Raw genomic sequence first — 18,637 nt, forward strand, 5'->3', positions numbered from 1 at the left:
GAAATGAGATTACACAGTTAAGTAAAGATATGACAGTGGCGCAAAATGCAAACGATTCCAAAGACAGGCAGGAAACATTGTATGAAGGCTGCTGTAGAACAGCTTCACCAGGCGTGCGATGAACCAGGGGGCTGCATGACCAACGAAAAGGCATTCAAATTCAATTAAAATAAAAAGAAAGAAAGAAATCCCTACTGTGTTAGCCAAATAAAATAGTTTGTGACTGGTGAACTAAATCAAGAAGGATCTTATGTAACTTTAAGGGGTATGGACTTTATACTATGGGTTGTGAAGCACCATTGTAGGACAAAGTAGGACTACCCCATAGAGATTCCAAGGAGCAGCTGGTAAATTTGAACTGCTTGCTTTTTGGTCAGCAGCTGAGCTCTTAACCATTGTGCCACCAGGTCTCCAAAGCACCATCATAGGAGCTTAAATAGAGAAGCACATAATAAGATTTGTATTTTATAAAAGATAAATCTGGTGGCATTGTGGAGACTGAATTAGAAGGGAATGAGGCTATAGTCTGGGAAGCTGGTTAGGTGGCTAACGCAGTACACAAGACCTGAGACGATCCTGGCCTGAAACAAGATAATGATGGTGGCTATAAAGAGGAATTGGATGTTGTGTTGAAGATATAGAGGAGCCCTGATGGTGAAGTGGTTAACAGCTCGGGTGCTCTTAACTCTTAACCAAAAGGTCGACAGTTCAAATCCACTTAGCCACTCCTTGGAAATCCTGTGGGGCAGTTATGAGTCAGAATTGGCTGACCACAGCAGTTTTTTTTTTTTTTTTTTTTGAGATATAGGTAGAGCTAGAAGCAAAGGGACTCCATAATGGTTTAGAAGTGGAGGACAAGAGAGAGCAAGTCACAGAAGTTGTTACTCATGAAAAACTGTAATGTGTCCGCTTCTATTGGTTTCCCAAGGTTTTTTAATCTTAAGTCCAAAATGAGGTCAAAGAAGTGAAAGAAGCACAGCATGCTACCTTCTTCCTCCTCACCTACTCCTCATTATTTTTTCAATTCATTTATAAGTCTTGAGTTTTTATATCAAGATTTACTTTCTGGCAATCTGGAATTAAATTTCTAAGATTGCTGCAAATTATTTCCTTTCTTGGTTTCACTTCCTCTTTCCTACTTCCCTATTTAATTCTTAAAATTTTATTGTTTTAATTGTAGTTTCTCCATTGAGAAAACTGTAGAACATCCGAATATCTGAAACTTCTCTCCTCTTCTGAATCTTCTAGATTTTCTTCAATTTCAAAGTTGGTAATTGGAAATGATGGGGGGAAAATCTGTACTTTTTTTTTCATTTGAGACATTCAGCATCATAGTCAATTACCATTTTATTCTCGTAAAAGCAGCTTCCACTCGTCGTAAAGACGGTTTACGTTTTCATTACAGAATTCAAATTTGCATAGCTACTTCATATTTAATTTTAAAATATAATCCACAGATATGTCCCTTATAAAAACAGTAAAAGATGATAGGGGCTCTAATAAATAACAGCAGGAGGGGAATGTTAGGGGAAGTCAAAAATTTCCATCTCAGGCTCCCTTCCCCCAAAGCAGAATAGCAAGTTTGTTGCTACTGAAGGCTACTGCCTTCTTAGGGCAACCCAGGTCAGCGAAGCCGGGCGCATCCACAGCCCTGGGGTCCTCCCTTCTTTTCCGCACAACTTTTTCCCGCTTTGCGCTAATTCTTGCTGTTGCCAGACTATATAGTCACGCCATCGAGCCTGGAAAGAACTTGCTTTCCTGGGGCTGGAAACTAGAACCATTGCGAAGGAAGCCGTTTCCCAGGGGAGGAACAGGGACTTTCAGCTCGGCCAGGGGCAGTGCAGCCCCGCGGCGACCCCACCGTGACCCTCGAAGCTCCGCGTCGCCGCCAGGAGAGGCGGACCGAGGGGCGGGGCGACCCCCAGCGCCGAGCGCCCCTCCCGGAGCGCGGCCCCGTTTGCCCGCCCCGGCCCGCCGCGCCCCCGCCCCCTCGGGCGCTCCGTAGCCGTGACGTGCGCGGCGGCGGGGCCGGTAACTCCGCGGGGCGCCGGCCGGCGGGCGGAGACGGACCCGGGACCTGTCCGAGCAGGAAGCGAGCAGGATCCCGGCCCTGGCCGCCGCCACCTGGTCCCTGTGCTAGTACGCGTCTTCGTCCTCCTCCCTCGTCCTCATCACTCGCACCCGCGTCCTCCAGCCTCACCGGCGACAGGTAACCCCGTCGCCGCGCGCTTGCCTCTGCGCCCGCACAGGTGAGTGTCCCCGAGTCCCCGCTGCGGGCTGCACCGCTTGGGCCTCGTTTTTCCTGTTCTGGCCCTGCTTCGGGGCCTTCTCCAGCCGTCCCGGGGCGGACGGCTTGTTTCCCAAGGACGCGCGGGTGGACGACACAGGTGATGGTGGGACCCGGCGGCGAGCGTGCCCAAGCGGCGACGGCTCGCGTTAGTGTCGTAGGTGGTTCTCTTTTCCACAGATAGACAATGAGACTCTCCTTTTATAGGTTTATCATCACCGAGGTACTTTTGTGTTTCTTCCCTGTTCCCAGGTAGAGATAGAACACTCAGGTGTCCAGTTCTGACTTGGACGCTCCATAATAGTTTTATTTTCTCTTTTGTAAACAAGCTTAAAATTCACTGCAGAAGCGTGCATTTTGTTCTGGGATGCGAGGATCAACTGTTGTCATTACTAGTTTAATCATTTGGAGAATCGTTTGGGACTCTCGAAAGCAGTATTTTCAATCGCACATTGTCCAGTACCTTAAGTATGTTAATTCATGTGTGTATTTATTAATTTCCAAAACTCCTTAAAATGATTAAAATGTTCTAAGTCTGGAATTTTAATTTTAAGTAGAGAATAACTTGTTAGTGTTATTACTAGAACATCCGTGTCAGAAATACGTTTATACAGTTTCGGGAAACACCCTACGTTTTATCTGGCATAAAATATGTGGTGGAGGAATGCTTAAAATCGAATCTGCAGATCTTAGTTGGGAGCTAGGACCACAGCATGAACTTAATAGATTATTACACATTCTGAGTACAAGTTTGGTCTCTGTTGTGCTCTGGTGGTGTAGCTGCAGTATCGCTAAATATAGTCAGTGCTTGAGAGTTTTAAAAATTAACATTCTTAAGGTTTAGCAGAAACCATCCTTACACCATAAAATGTGGATCTTGAACTTGGGTTGGTAGTTGTCAGGGTACAAAGGTTGGCAGCAAAATAGCATTTCTGTACAAATTAACTGAACTAATAGACGTCTGGGGTTATGATTTTCCAACTGGAAATTGTTTAGTGAAATTACCTTGCTGTTTTTTAATCATTAGTTTTAAAAGTACCACAAATGATACGAAGTGAGCTATAATCAGAGCTTGAAACAATACAGCCCTTCAAAGTAGCTCATTGACTTTTAAATATCCAGCTTATTTTGAGTATGTTCGGTTGCACAGGAATCACATGCAGAGTGGTAAACAGAAGTCATTTTAGTATTATGCAAATTCGTTGTTACATTTGTATGATCTGTTTGACATGCTATTTGTTTTCCCCACTTTTTTAGTTATATTTTTATTTTCAAACACTGATTTTAAAAGGCAGTGGCAGAAGTGACAAAAGACTTAAAAAAACAGTTCATGATTAAAAACTATGAACATGATATGTAATGTAAAAGTGTGTAGAATGTACATGTACTGTATATTCTTCGTTAGTCCTGGAAACATGAGTAAGAAAAATGTACTGAGCTATTGGCAATATTTAAAGTAAATTAATGCAAGGTATTAAAAAGAGTTCATATACGATCTTTCCACAGTAGTTACATCATAACCCAAGAGGCTTATCTGAAATGGGTTTTTTCCCTGTTTATGTTTGTGTGATCAAGTTTTAAAATAACAGTGGGCAGGAAATCTGAGAGAGGCTGGAGGCGCTTTTCTCATCCTGTTGTGACTTTGTCTGGAGTCTGTGGTGTATCATGTAGCCCATTGTTTAGACAACTGGGCTGTATCTGGGCTCTAAAATACAGCTTTCTTTAGAAAGTTTTAAAGGTTTTGGCCATGGGATATTTGAATAAATATTAGTACCCCAAACATTAAAAAAAAAAAAAGTTTAAGTGACTGTTGATAATTGAGGCTCCATCTTTGTTGTGTAAAATGTCAGTTTTAAAAAGGTATTTCTAAACTCTGTAAAATTTTAATTTCTATATATTAAAAAAACCTTATTTTAAAAGATTGCAAAAAGAATTACGACTTTGATAAATCTCAGTCTAATTCGGATGCCCATCATGAGACACTTCATAATAATTTGTGAACCAGTCCATTAGTATTGTAAGAATGTTACCCTATTAGGCATCTGCTGCAATTAAAACACTAACAGGAGCGCTTGACCTTCAAAATAATTTTCAAGGTTAGTGGGCTTGCGCTTCTTTCAGGTAGTAGGAAACTTGGGGCCAGAGAGTTAAATACTTGCTCAAGGTTGTATATACCTTGAGGGGCAAAGTCTGGATTCCTACCTGAGTCTTCTGACCCGGAAACTTTTGTTCCCTCTACCAGGCCAGTTTGCCCTGATTTCAGCTCACTTGGTAGATGGTTAGATACACCTGCACAACTGGTATTGTATTGAAGAATGTAACTAGAGGTTTGAAGAAGGCACCCAGAGCAGATGTGATAGGTCATGAGTGTAGTTCTGGAACTAATATAGAATTCCAGGTCTGTTTTTTCATTCTCAAATTGACATCCTTGAACAGTGATATCATGTTGCCTTATTTTTGATATAGTCCCAGAATGTGATACATATTGTGGCGCTTTTATTTTAATGGTCTTTATGGGAACTAGAATTAGACTGTAACCTAATACTGGTTTTCATCTTAGCTAAAATGAGTAGTATGATGTTCATGGTTAGGATAAAACTTTTAAAAAATTTTCCTCAAATGAGATAGATTTTTGTCCCTAAATGCAGTAGCTGTCTTTTAAATATTATATAATTAATTAGGTAATCCCAGGGAAAAAGCTTGTTTTTAGATTATGATTAAAGTGTCACCTGTGCTTTTAGGACAGATCCTCTTTTATGGCTCTTTTTATTTTAGGAATGTCCCTTGAACTGTAATAAACATAAACGACAAAAATGAACACATAAATTTGATCTCTCGTAACAAACTAGAAATCATATTTTAATAATAGAATGGATTGGGAAAATGAACAGAAAAGGGTAGAAAGGGTAAGTTGGGTGGCTAGATTTTTACAGGGTAATTTCATTATTTGGTTTGAAGCTTTAGGAATTTTGTACCTCAGAGCACCTGTATTCAATTGTAAATATAAAACCATCATCCAGAGGCTTAACATAAATTATTAATAGATGATCCATGACATATCTGCTTTTGTTTTTTTGGTATAGGTAATCAAGACCTAATTAGGGTGAAGTAATTTTCTGAATTCTATTTTTGAGGCATTAGATAATGTCTGGCGACCCTGGGTGGTGCCAGTGGTTAGTGCGCTTGGCTGCTAACTGAAAGGTTGGTAGTTTGAGTCTTGTCTACTCGGAGGTGCCTCAGAAGAAAGGCCTGACAGTCTACTTCTAAAAAATCATCCATTGAAAACACCATTGAGCACAGTTCTACTCTGACACGTGTGGGGTCACCCTGAGTTGGAAATGACTCGATGACAACTTGTTTTTTTATTTTTGTATAATGTTCAGAGGAACCAGGACCTCGTGCATTTAAAACAGTTATGCTTCTGACAAATTTTAGTGAACTGTTAACCGTCTTAAGATACAAGTATTAGAATGTATCTTTCTGTTTATGGGTTTTCAAAAAATCTTTTTTTTCGTATTGGGGAGTAAAGGAATGACAGAGTGGTTTGAGAAATGACCATAAGTCAACCAAAAGTCCCCCATGCATACTGAAGTGTAGGAAGTAAAACCAGAAGAACAAACCTGTAATCTTTAGAAATCTTGCTAGTATTAAAAAGAGAGGAAATAATTTTCTCTGCAGAAAGCTTGTCTCAAGTGAAACCAAAACACTGAAACACATTCCTCCGGTGTATATTCAAGAGGTATAGCATCCGTGCTGAGTAACGCGCACAAAGGAAGGTGGTGGCTCGTGGTAGAAGCACGGGCATCTTTTGTCTGTGTTACGTCCCTTGTTATTTTATTTGAAAGTAACCTCCTGACCAGCTTTTATAAGGCAGGGAATTGTGTGTGGTAGAATTATTTGGTTTCTATTATATGTAGGGAAACCCTGGTGGCGTAGTGGTTAAGAGCTACAGCTGCAAACCAGCAGGTCGGCAGTTCAAATCCACCAGGCCCCCCTTGGAAGCCCTATGGGACAGCTCTACTCTGTCACTATGAGTTGGAATCGACTCGGTGGCAACTGGTTTTTGGTATTATATGTAGATGAGCCTCTTTTTCAACAAATATTTACTGAGGGCCTTCTGTGTTAGAGATGTAACTGTAGGTGTGCACTGGTTCCTCCCTGTTCTGGCTGATCTTTAGATCTAGGAAATAGGAGGAGTGGCAGAGACATTAAATACATAAATACAAACCATCCATTTAAAATCTGAAGATGTTTATGTCAGAAGTTAATATCCTGTTTGTATGGGACTTAATTGTTTTGGAAATCATTTTACACACTTTTGGTCCTTAAAACAACTTGATGAGGTGGGTGGGGTAACTTTATTACTATTCTGTAGATGAATAAATACTCAGAAAAATTAAGTAACTTGTTGAAAGTCAGCATAGCTCAGAATGGACCCTCTATTTGTATATCCCCAAAGTAGTGATCCCCATCTCCCCACCTCACTGAGTACTTTTCTGTGTTCTAGAATTTTCGGGTAGCCTCTTGTTGTTAGCTGCCGGCATGGTGATCTCCAGCTCATGGTGGCTTAGCGCACCAACTGATCAAAACGCCGCCCAGGCCTGTGCCATCTCCATGATTGGTGCAGATCAGACTGACTTGATCCATAGGGTTTTTATTGGCTGGTTTTTTGGAAGTAGATCACCAGGCCTTTCTTCCTGCTCCGTATTAGGTTGGACACTCTGCTGAAACAACATCATGGGAACACACAAGCCCCTACTGATAGAGGGGTGGTAGCTGCGTGTGAGGTGCATTGGTTGGTAATCAAACCTGGGTCTCCTTTTTAAAAGGCTAGAATTCTGCCACTGAACCATTATTGACCCCTAGCAGTGACTTGTTTCATCTGATGATTTTTAATTCAGATGGTTACAGAAATTCCAAAAAATCAGCGTCACTAAAGTTATGATTGTTAAATAAAGTTTTTTTAAAATGGAAGCTAGAAGATGAGCATGATACATCATTATGCAATGTTTTCTTTAGATTAGTGGAGATGAAGTTGGTAATTAACCTTCCTAGTTGGATAGTTCTTAAAGAAAAGTCCACAATCAGTTAAATGAGAGGAGAATAATGCTTGGGAAGAATTTTAAAATACCTTTTATTACTTGGCACATTGGCATTGATCTTGATGTTATGCCTATCTTTATAAAGAGTTCCTAAAAACCTAAGGTGTGTCAGCGTTGGCTCCTTTATGCCTTCATTCATTTAACAAATACTTGAGTGTCTACCATGGGTCAGGTACTTTTCTAAGCACCAAGGGCAGTCATGAATAAGACAGACCAAGTCCCTGCGCTGAGTGTGACATTTTGTTGTTTTGAATTATGTAAGTTAATTATAGACTCTTCATACTAGTGTGTAATCAACAGGGCTGACCCTGAAGTTGGGAAATAGACAGTTGTCAAAGTGGTGCGATTTGAGGGCTACCTGGTGGGACAGTGGTTAGAACCCTGGGCTACCGAAGAGTGACAATTTCGAACCCACCAGCTGCCCAATGGGAGAAAGATGTGGCAGTCTGTTCCTGTAAAGATTTATAGCCTTGGAAACCCTATGGGGCATTTCTGCTCTAGTTTATAGGGTCACTGTGAGTCTGAATCAGCTCGAGGACAGTGGGTTGTTATTGTTGAAAGACTCATTTGCTCTAAAATGTGCTACTCCCGGTGGTCAGTCTGCTGGAGGCTCTTAGGCTGTTGGGTTACAGCACTATTACTAGTCTCCTTCTCATAAATGAAAGTATGTTCTATCTTACCGTAGTCTCGGGGCGGGGAGGGGGAAGAGAAAGTAATGGAACCTAAGACCAACATGCTGGTGTTACAAAAGGGTATAATTTTAATAGCAGGTATGGTTGTTTGAGCTCTCACTATGTGTCAGGTACTATGACAAGTAAGTACTTTAGTTCATCCTCAGTGAGGTTGGTATTATGGCCCTGATTTTACGGATTAGGAAACTGAGGCACAGAGATGTCAGATTTGCCTAAGATCAGAGCTAACTTGGTGACCCTGGAATTTGGATCCAGTTCTGTCTGATGGCAAAGCCTTTGTAGTGCCTACTCTACAGTCCTTGTAGCCACATAGGAGGCACTCGCATGGAAAGAGTGAATACCTACATACAAACTTGTGATATTCTACGCATATGTGATGACAGACCATGTAGGTGGAGGACCTTGGTGAGGGAGTGGTGGATAAAGAAAGCATGTTGGGTGCCGTGAGTGGTGGGAGTTTACTGAGGGGAGAGGATCTTGCTTCCTGACTGCTTGACCCATAGGCTTGGTCCTTGCTGTGATAATCCTGAGGCTTCTGAGTTGCATTTATGCACAAGTGCTTGCCATCCTGCTCATGAGTAAGAGGATAGTCAGATTTGTGATCCTGGCTTTATCACTTATTATTTGGGTTGAATTAGTCTCTCTGGGCTTCAGTTTTCTCATCTATAGAATGGAGGCAATAGTATTACCTACCTGTTGTGGTTCTTGTGAGGACTGAATTAAATGGTAGTACATGTAGAAATTTTTTTTTTTTTTTTTACATGTAGAGCATATAACACACTGTCTGCACATAGTGTACATTATTATTGTGTTGGATTTTTTTGGCCATGTTAGAGATTTGGGTAGAATCTTGAGGTTGGCCAGTTTTAAGTAGTTCTTAAACTTACAGGTGCATCAGAATCACCTGGAAAACCAGTAAAAACGCACATGTCAGGGTGGAGTGGGTAAGACCAGGGTATTAATATTTTAACAAGCTTCTTTCTTGTTTTACATGCACAACAAAATTTGAGAACCACTAGTTCAAACCTTTTCTTCCTCTTGTGCTTAGGGAGGGCTTCAACAATAACAACAAAAATTATTTGGCTTGACTAGGCACTATATGGTAAAAAGGGAGTAAAATATCAGTTATCAAAATCTCTTCACCGATTTTTCTTTTAAAGCCTCTTTGGAATTTGTAGCATTTGTATTTAAAGGACAATGCAGTGTTATATTTCAGACCTAACATAAATCGTAATGACTGTTTCAGCTTGTTAACCGCTTCATTTGGAAGTGAGCTAGCTATATTTAATTTTTAACAATTATGGTCATAACAATAATATATACAAATGCACGCTTACACAGATTTTAAGACCTTTTTAAGCTTCTTAATTGGATATCTTTAGGTGGTGTTTTGTTTTTGAATAACCAGGGTTGGTACTGTTAGTGGTATCAGGCAGGGTCCTGGTAGGAAAGAGATTTAATCCTTGATGGCTCAAAAGAAGGGACTATTTGCAGAGGTTAGGGAACAAACAAGGGGTAGCAAAGCACCCAGAGACTAGCAACAGTGAGAAGCCGTTAATTTTCTAGTGATTACCAAAGCCCAGAGAGCTGACGTTGTGGAGGAGGGCCTGTGGGAGCTGTGGCCTTGAGGCATGCCAGGAGAGAGGGGGAAGTTCCCTGGCCTCCCCTCCCCTTGCCTTCGGGTCTCTGATCAGTGACTTCATTGCTAGAACCTAACTGAAAACGGCTGGATGGGGAGCCCAGGTAATGATCTCTGCAGGCTCATCCTCCCAGGGCAGGAGCTGTGCAGAGAAGGGCTGGGGGTGGAGTGGAGCAAATGGAGAATAACTAGGACATTAATTAGAACAGTTGGGAATTTGCGGCGTTGCCTTGGTGCATTTTAGCATTGTGATACACAGAATACCTGGGACTACTTGTCTTATATATGCTTTTAGGACTTAGTTATCCATTTTCTTATTTAACTGAAAAATTATTTTAGGGACTTTTAATGTTCTTTATAATCCAATAAGAAACGTAATCCAGGACTGTTAAAAAACAAAACAAAACAAAACACTTATATCAGTGTATTGTTATACCTTGATGAGATTTTCTGGAATTTTCTTCTTTAAGTAGTTTTGGTCTAATGGAGTAAATGTCTTTTCACCTGAAAAGAAAAATCTTTTAATGACTAAATTAAAAAAATTTGCCAAGTTAACCAGTTCTTTACCCTCTGGAATGTATACTTTCTATTCATCTGGACTTTCTGGATAGCAAAAAGAACAGAACACACAGCCTTATGCGGTAACAGTTAATAGAAGAAGGACTACCGTATCAGGAAATACACTGAAACCTGTGAGAGCCGGAACTTGCCTTGTTTTTCTGGATCTCGGAAGTTTTCTTCCTTTGACAAGGTGCAGCCTTACCACTTCTCAGTTGCTCGTTTTAGTGAGAAATGTTTTTCCCCACAAAGATTTTCACCTCACACAGGTTCGGCTTTCACAGATTTTACTATAATTGTTCTTCCTCCCCAAACCTGTTTATTTATTAAAAAAAATTTTTTTTTATTTTAAATTATTATAGATGAACGCTTACGGAGTGTCATGTATTGAAGTGTATTCCCCCAAAGTATGTGTATCAGCTTGGCTAGGCCATGATTCCCAGTACTGTGTGATTTCTATCATTTTGTCATCTGACGTGATTTTCCTGTGTGTTGTAAATCCTATCACTATGATGTTAATAATAAGATGGATTAGCAGCAGTTATGTTGACGAGATCTACAAGATTAGATTGTGCTTTAAGCCAATCTCTTTTGAGATATAAAAGAGAGAAGGAAGCAGAGAGACAGGGAGACCTCATACCACAAAGAGCAGAGCCGGATACCACCGGTAGGAGAGCTTGTCCTTTGGACCCGGGGTCCCTGCATCTGAGAAGCTCCTCCACTAGAGGGAAAATTGCTGAGAAGGACCTTTCTCCAGAGCCGACAGAGAGAGAAAGCTTTCCCCTGGAGCTGATGCCCTGAATTCGGACTTCTAGCCTACCAGACTGTGAGAGAATAAATTTCTCTTTGTTAAAGCCATCCATTTGTGATATTTCTTTTACAAAAGCACTAGATGACTAAGACACAGAGCAAATTAGTTTCTCATTAAACAATTAATACACATATTGTTTCGTGACATTGGTTGCCAACCCCAGAACAGGTCCACACTCTTGCCTTCTGGACCTTGAATTCCCCAATACCAGCTTTCCTGTCCCCTCCTGGCTTCTTGTCCTTGCCCCTGGGCTGGTGTGCCCTTTAGTTTATGGGCCTGTCTAATCTTTGGCTGAAGGGTGAACCTCAGGAATGACTTTAGTGCTGAGCTATAAGCCTATCCTGGGGCCATATTCTCAGGGTTTTTCCAATCTCTAACAGACCAGTAAGTCTGGTTTTTTTTTTTTTTTCTTTGGTGAGTTAGAATTTTGTTCTACATTTTTCTCCATCTCTGTTTGAGACCCTCTATTTTTTATTGTGATCCCTGTCAGAGCAGTCGGTGGTGGTAGCTGGAAACCATCTAGTTGTGCTGGGCTCAGTCTGGTGGAGGCTGTGGTATTTGTGGTCCATCAGTTGTTTGGACTAATCTTTCCCTTGTGTCTTTGGTTTTCTTTGTTCTCCCTTGTTCCAGATGGGGTGAGACCGTTGGAGTATCTTAGATGGCTGCTCAGAAGCTTTTAAGACCCCAGGTGCTACTCACCAAAATAGAATGTAGAACATTTTCTTTATAAACTGTGTTATGCCAATTGAGCTAGATGTTCTCCGAGACCATGGTCCCCACGGCCCTAAGCCCAAAAATTTGGCTTCCCATTAAATTTCTGTGAAAATCTGTTGCAATTCATAGTTATCACCAACTGCTTTGCTAATGGCAATTTTACCAAGTTAATCTTAATTCTAGCTAAAGCTATCAATCCATGGTCTTTATTTTGAATTGATTCCTAAAGGTTATTAAAGAAAATAGTTCCTCTCCTTAAAGAGATGGTCTGAAGGACCCTAACATAAGAGCAGTACTCCCCCAAAGACAATTCAACTACATTTTATCATTTCTGTTTCATCTCTTGAGGGCCCCAGGGAAAGAGAAATACAAAATATTATTCATATTAAATAGCAGCTATGCTGGGTCTTGTTCCCAATTTTCAGAAAAGAAAGAGCTGTATTGCCTAGGATGGAACATGTTAATCAAACAACAAACATCGGGCTCTGAGACTTTAACATGTAAAGGATACCTCTGGATGTGTACAATATTATAATTAAGTCCTTTTTTTGGAGGGGGGTGTGTAGGGGAGACAAGTACGCTCTTTCTGTAGCACCTGTGCTTGGAATCATACATTTAGATATTTTCTCTGTAAGTGAACATTTTTTTTTTAAGGGGAGATTTCAGACTTTTAGGGAATCTTCTAAAAAACATCTTTTTTATTTTTATTCGACACTGATAGGGTACGTATCCCACAGGAGAGAATTGAGACTGTTGGTTTTTCCATGTAATGCTTTTCAGATTTCCCTGATTTGAGGATTGAGTTATTCCAGAGAGAACTTTTCCCCTGTTCCTTGTTATTTTTTTTCTAAAATTAGATGAACCAGCTGTGTTGTGGTTTGTGGGCATGATTTGCTCCTGTTATTCTTTTGGTCTTAGTATTTGGGAAAGAACAAAGTGTATGCATGCATATGTGTCTGCAGAAGAATGTATTGGCTTCTCTGCTTTTCCTGTTCATCGTTGTTGCTCTTGCAGATTAGGAAAGCAAGATGATTTATTTATCTATTGTTCTTGAGGTTTTAAATTAAATCATTCCTTGTGTTGGTCACTGAGATGATGGAGAGAACAGATGAGTATAAAGTTTAAAACTTGTCATGTAATCAGATCGTCATTTGGGAAGGTATGTATTAGTTTGAGAAAGATTTTCTACCAGATATTGGGGGTAGTGGTGTGTGGAAATTGAATGAGCTTGACTATATGACCAGATATCACTATAGATGTTTTAGAATTCAGAAAAACATATTTATTTTAATCAGAAATGTATATTTTATAGAGATAAATTCTACTGATAAGTTTGTTTTGGAGGGGCAGCAGCATAAGTTAAGAATTTATAAACCAGCTGTTAAATTTGGTCATTTTAATGAGTGATTAGCGAAAATGGAGATAGCCTGACGTCCGCTAATGGGGCTGTTAGTGTGTCAGAAGATGGACTTTGTTTATTAAAGGTGTGCTCCTGGGCTCTGGAACTGGCCCAGAATCCCATGAACTTTGGTCCTATTTTCTAGGATCTTGCTCTTGGACAGACAACGTTGACATAGATTAGAATTTTCAGAACACGCAGACAGGTGAATAGGTCAGCACGATTGGACAGTTGGGGGTTTATTCCAGATGGGCTGGGGAGTGGCAGTATATAGTAATGATGAATTGACCGAGTGATGTAAAATGGCCCGAGATTACTGCGGCTCTGTCAACTCTAACAATTCTTTTTTTTTTTTTTTTAACAATTAAAGAAAAAAATACTATATTTTAGGTGAAAGTTTACACAGCAAATTAGGTTTCCATTTAACAATTTTTAAACAAATTGTTCCATAAATTGGTTACATTGTTTATAATGTGTCAGCATTCTTATTATTTCCATTTTGTTTGTTCTGTTTCCATTAATCTAGCTTTCCTGCCCCTCCTTACCTTCTCATTCATGTATACACTTTAAGGAGTGAACCCTCGTTGTCTATGTGTACTCTCTGGATGCTTATTTTTTTTAACTTTATTGTGCTTTAGGTGACAGCTTGCAGTGCAGGTTAATGTCTCCTTCAAAAATTTATACATATATTGTTTTGTGACATTTGTTGCAAGCCCCAGAATGTGTCAGCACGCTCCCCCTTTCAACTCCAGGTTCCCTGTGTCCATTCATCCAGTTCCTCTCCCTTCCTGCCTTCTCCTCTTGCTTTTGGGTAGGAATTGCCCATTTGGTCTCATATATTTGATTGAACTAAGAAGCACATTCCTCACATGTGTTATTGTTTGTTTTATAGGCCCATCTAATCTTTGTCTGAAAAGTGGGCTTCGGGAGTGGTTTCAGTTCAGAGTAAGCAGGGTGTCCAGGGGCCATAGTCTTAAAGGGGTTCTTCCAGTCTCTGTCAGACCAGTAAATCTGGTCTTTTTTCGTTAATTTGAATTTTGTTCTACATTTTTCTCCAATTCTGTCTGGGATTCTCTGTTGTGATCCCTGTCAGAGTGGTTGGTGGTGGTTGCCCAGCACCATCTAGTTCTTCTGGACTCAGGCTGATGGAGGCTCTGGTTCATGTGGTCCTTTAGTCTTTGGGCTAATATTTTCCTTGTGTCTTTGGTTTTCTTCATTGTCCTTTGCTCTGGGCACGATGGGACCAATAGATGAATCTTAGATGGCTGCTTGCAAGCTTTTAAGACCCCAGAAGCTTCTCACCAAGGTGGGATGTAGAACATTTTCTTTGTGAATATGCCGGTTGACCTAGATATTCCCCAAGACTGTGATCCCCAGCCCCCTGCCTCAGGAACTCAGTCCCTCAGGGTGTTTGGATATGTCTAGGAAACTTCTGTATCTTTGCTTTGGTCACATTGTGTTGCCTTCCCCTGTGTTGTGTGTTGGTTTTCACTTCACCAAAGTTGACACTTGTCTACTTAGTGATTTTCCTTCCTCCTTCCTCCCTACTCTCATAACCATCAAAGAATGTTTTTTTCTGTTTGTAAACCTTTTCTTGCATTCTTACAATAGCGGTCTCATACAGTGTTTGTCCTCTTGTGACTAACTTATTTCACTCAGCATAGTACCCTCCAGATTCATCCGTGTTATGAGATGTGTTGCGGATTCATCATTGCTCTTTTTCGTTGTGTAGTATTCCTCTGTGTGTATGTACCATAGTTTGTTTATCCATTCAATGTTGATGGGCACCTAGGTTGTTTCCATCTTTTTGCTTTTGGGAACAGTGCTGCAGTGAACTTGGGCGTTCATATGTCTATTCGTGCAATGGCTCTTATTTCTCTAGGGTATATTCCCAGGAGTGGGGTTGCTAGATTGCATGATATTTCTATTTCTAGCTTTTTAAGGAAGCCAAGTCATTTTCCAAAGCGGTTGTACCATTTTACACTCCCACCAGCAGTGCATCAGAATTCCAGTCTCCCTACAGCCTTTCCAACATTTGTTATTTTCAGTTTTTTTGATTAGTGCCAGTATTGGGGTGAGATAGTATCTCATTGTAGCTTTGATTTGCGCTTCTCTAATGGCTAATGGAAAACCCTGGTGGCGTAGTGGTTAAGTGCTATGGCTACGAACCAAAGGGTTGACAGTTTGAATCTGCCCGGTGCTCCTTGGAAACTCTGTGGGGCAGTTCTACTCTGTCCTTTAGGGTTGCTATGAGTTGGAATCCACTTGACGGCACTGGGTTTATTTTTTTTTGGAATGGCTAATGATCGTGAGCATTTCCTTATATGTCTGTTAGCTGCCTGAATGTCTTCACTGGTGAAGAACTCTAACTAAACTTTTGAGGGCCACACTGAGTGTTTTACAAGGCATTCTTTAATTTTAATCCTTGCAATGACCCAAGAGGTAGCTATTCTTATTATCCCATTTTACAGCTGACAGCGTGGAGGTCCAAGGAGCTAGCTAAGGTGATTCAGTCAGTGAGGAGTAGAGCTGAGAGATGCCTCCAGGTAGTCCGGCTCCAGAGCCTTTGCCCGATTTAGAATTCTAACTTAACCTTTTTTCTCTTTTAAAAACTTAAATCTTTGAAAATTCCTCCAGGATTCATATTTTATGTCTTTTTATATATAAACAAGGGATGGTAAGTGTCTTGGTCATCTGGTGCTGCTGTAATAGAAATACTACACATGGATGGTTTTAACGAAGACAATTTCATTCTCTCATAGTCCAGTAGGCTAGAAGTCTGAATTCAGGGCTCCGGCTCCAGGGGAAGGCTTTCTCTCTGTAGGCTCTGGAGGAAGGTCCTTGTCATCAGCTTCCCTTGTCATCAGCATCTCAGCACAGGAACCTCAGGTCCAAAGGACACTGCTCTGCACCAGGGCTTCTTTCTTAGTGGTATGAGATCCCCATTCTCTGCTGGCTTCCCTTTCCTTTTATCTCTTGGGAGAGAAAAGGTGGTGCAGGCCACATCCCAGGGAAACTCCCTTTACATTGACTCAGGAATGTGACTTGGTAAGGGTGTTACAATCCCACCCTAATCGTCTTTAGCATAAAATTACAATCACAAAATGGAGAACAACCACAGAATACTGAGAATCATGGCCTAACCAAGTTAATACATACATTTTTGGGGGACATAATTCAGTCCATGACAGTATGTCATGACACTCATGCAGCTGTTGCCCACTTTTAAGTCCAAGGCAGACAGCTCCTGTGTCATATCCTCTTTCCTGCTGAGGCCGGACACTCCCCCACATTCCTGCTCTACCCAGGGCTTGGCCTCTCCTGCCACTAACATCTCTGGGACACACCCATCCAAATGGTTCTTGCCTTCTGAACTCCTTAACAGCTACCTGTTTTAATTACATATGTGATATGTTTGCTTTAAAAATACATATTCCTGTAAAATTTTGTGTAAATCAAATAAATAAAAAATTATAACTTTTTACTATCCTAGGAGAACTTTCCATTTAAAGGATTATAGGGCAAGTCTTTTTTTTTTTTTAAACAAATGACTATTTTCTAGATTAAACTAATAAAATAGAGATTTTTTCGCACGTTAGGTTTGCATAAACTTAGGTCAGGTTCAGTACACATTTGATATAAATACGCCAGAATAAAATTTGGTCTCATGTTGTGCTCCGTATTGCCAAAAAAAGGATTGGGTAACAGTTTGTCTTTTTAAAAATAAATGCCATTTGTTGGATTTGCACTAAAATGTACCGTAGTAGGTTTATCTATGGTAATAAACCAAACCCGTTAATGTTGATTCCGACTCATAGCAACCCTATAGGACAGAGTAGAACTGCCCTATAGGGTTTCCAGGGCTGTAATCATTCTGAAGCAGACTGCCGCATCTTTCTCTCATGGAGCGGCTGGTGGATTCGAACCATTCACCTTTGGTTAGCAGCTAAGCAGTTAAACACTGTCCCACCAGGGCTCCTGTGGTAAGAATAATATCCTTTTAATAGATTTGAGATGTATATCACAGTAGAATTTTTTTTTTTGCTATAAAATTAGGTAAGGAAGTTCTACCGTTCTAATGTTTAAATGCTGAAAATCAGTGTTTTACATGATTCTGAAATAATTTTTCTGAAAACAGGTAAATTTTAGAGAGAAATTTTTATTAAAAAATTGCTAAAGTTGAAAAGCAAAAAAAAAAAAAGTTTGGAAAACATAACTTCACGTAGCCTGTGGTAAATTATTTTGGGTACCTAATACCATACTAATGCGGCCATGAACCCAGATTGATTGTAATCCCTGTTCTGCCACTGAACACTTAACAGAGACTGCTCTGTAACCTTCCAATTAATAGATCTGCTGGCCTCGTTTAGATCACTATTCTTTCCAGCTGCTTCAGCTACTGACCAACTGATCCTCCTTTAAACTCCTTTCTTCCTATTCCTGGCCTTCTGTGGTCAGGCACTGCTTTGGGTCTCTGACTTTTTTTCTTCTCTTTTTGCTGTTTATTTTCCTCTGCCTCTGCCTTTACTGTTCATGTTCTCATAAAATCCTGTTCTTGGCACTTTGCTCTACTCACTCCATTCTTTCTTTTGATAATTATATCAGTCCCACAGTTCCAGTTCTCATCTTTAGGCAGATTTTCCCGAAATATCTTCTAAAGTCTTCTTGACCAGCATTTCCAAACCAATTTTTTACTGACGTCTTACAGTTTGACATGTTCCCATCAGATCTGTCTTCCTCTAGAAACTTGCATCTTCTCTTTCCCTTATTTCAGAAAATGGCACCATCCTTATTTATTCTCAGACTCCTCATGCCCCTCTTTGCTCTTCACATGGCCGATTCTGTCAGTTGCCAGATCCTGTCCTGCCTGTGAAAGGTTGTCCTTCACATTCTACTGCCTTTGACTGAGTGCAGGCTTCATTACTTTTCCCACCAGACGTAGCTCCTTATATTTGGTCCTTTTCTTCCAGTGTACATTCTGCTCTGTACACTATCATTTGGGTTATATTTCAAAGTGGATATCTGATTGTAATAGTCTCTTCTTGCTCAATAAGACATCCCGGTAGCCCTTCAGTAATGATTTTAGAGTCCAAACTTTTATTGTGGAATTTGGGACCCTCTGTGACCTGATTGCTTGGTGTACTTTACCACCTGCGCACCCATCATACCTCTGCAATTACGCTGTGCTCTTGCCCCATTCATAAATTCCCCAAACAGGCCCCCGAACATGTTCTCAAACACTCTCACACGCCCATTCTCCCATTTCCCTACTCTTGCTTAAACAGACCAGTTATCTGGTGCGCCCTTTCCTGTAGCTAGTCTTAACCATTCTTTAGGACCTGCTTGAATTAAATCTTTCAAAGTAGCTTTCCCAAATTTACTATTTGGGTTTATACTTGTATTATAATGTGCATCACAAATATGTGATGTGTCTG

At 40.5% G+C, this 18,637-nt stretch overlaps 1 protein-coding gene across 1 annotated transcript in view; it reads left to right on the plus strand.

Moving 5' to 3' along the window:
• The first annotated feature begins 2,073 nt into the window (after positions 1 to 2,073).
• MYO6 (myosin VI) overlaps positions 2,074 to 18,637 on the plus strand; it is a 171,093-nt gene continuing 154,529 nt past the window's right edge. The window contains exon 1 of the mRNA XM_064288189.1: positions 2,074 to 2,249. The gene's annotated coding sequence lies outside the window, so the exon portion shown is untranslated. The remainder of the gene's footprint in view (positions 2,250 to 18,637) is intronic.

Source organism: Loxodonta africana, chromosome 1 (genome assembly GCF_030014295.1).
Source record: "Loxodonta africana isolate mLoxAfr1 chromosome 1, mLoxAfr1.hap2, whole genome shotgun sequence".
NCBI lineage: Eukaryota > Metazoa > Chordata > Mammalia > Proboscidea > Elephantidae > Loxodonta > Loxodonta africana.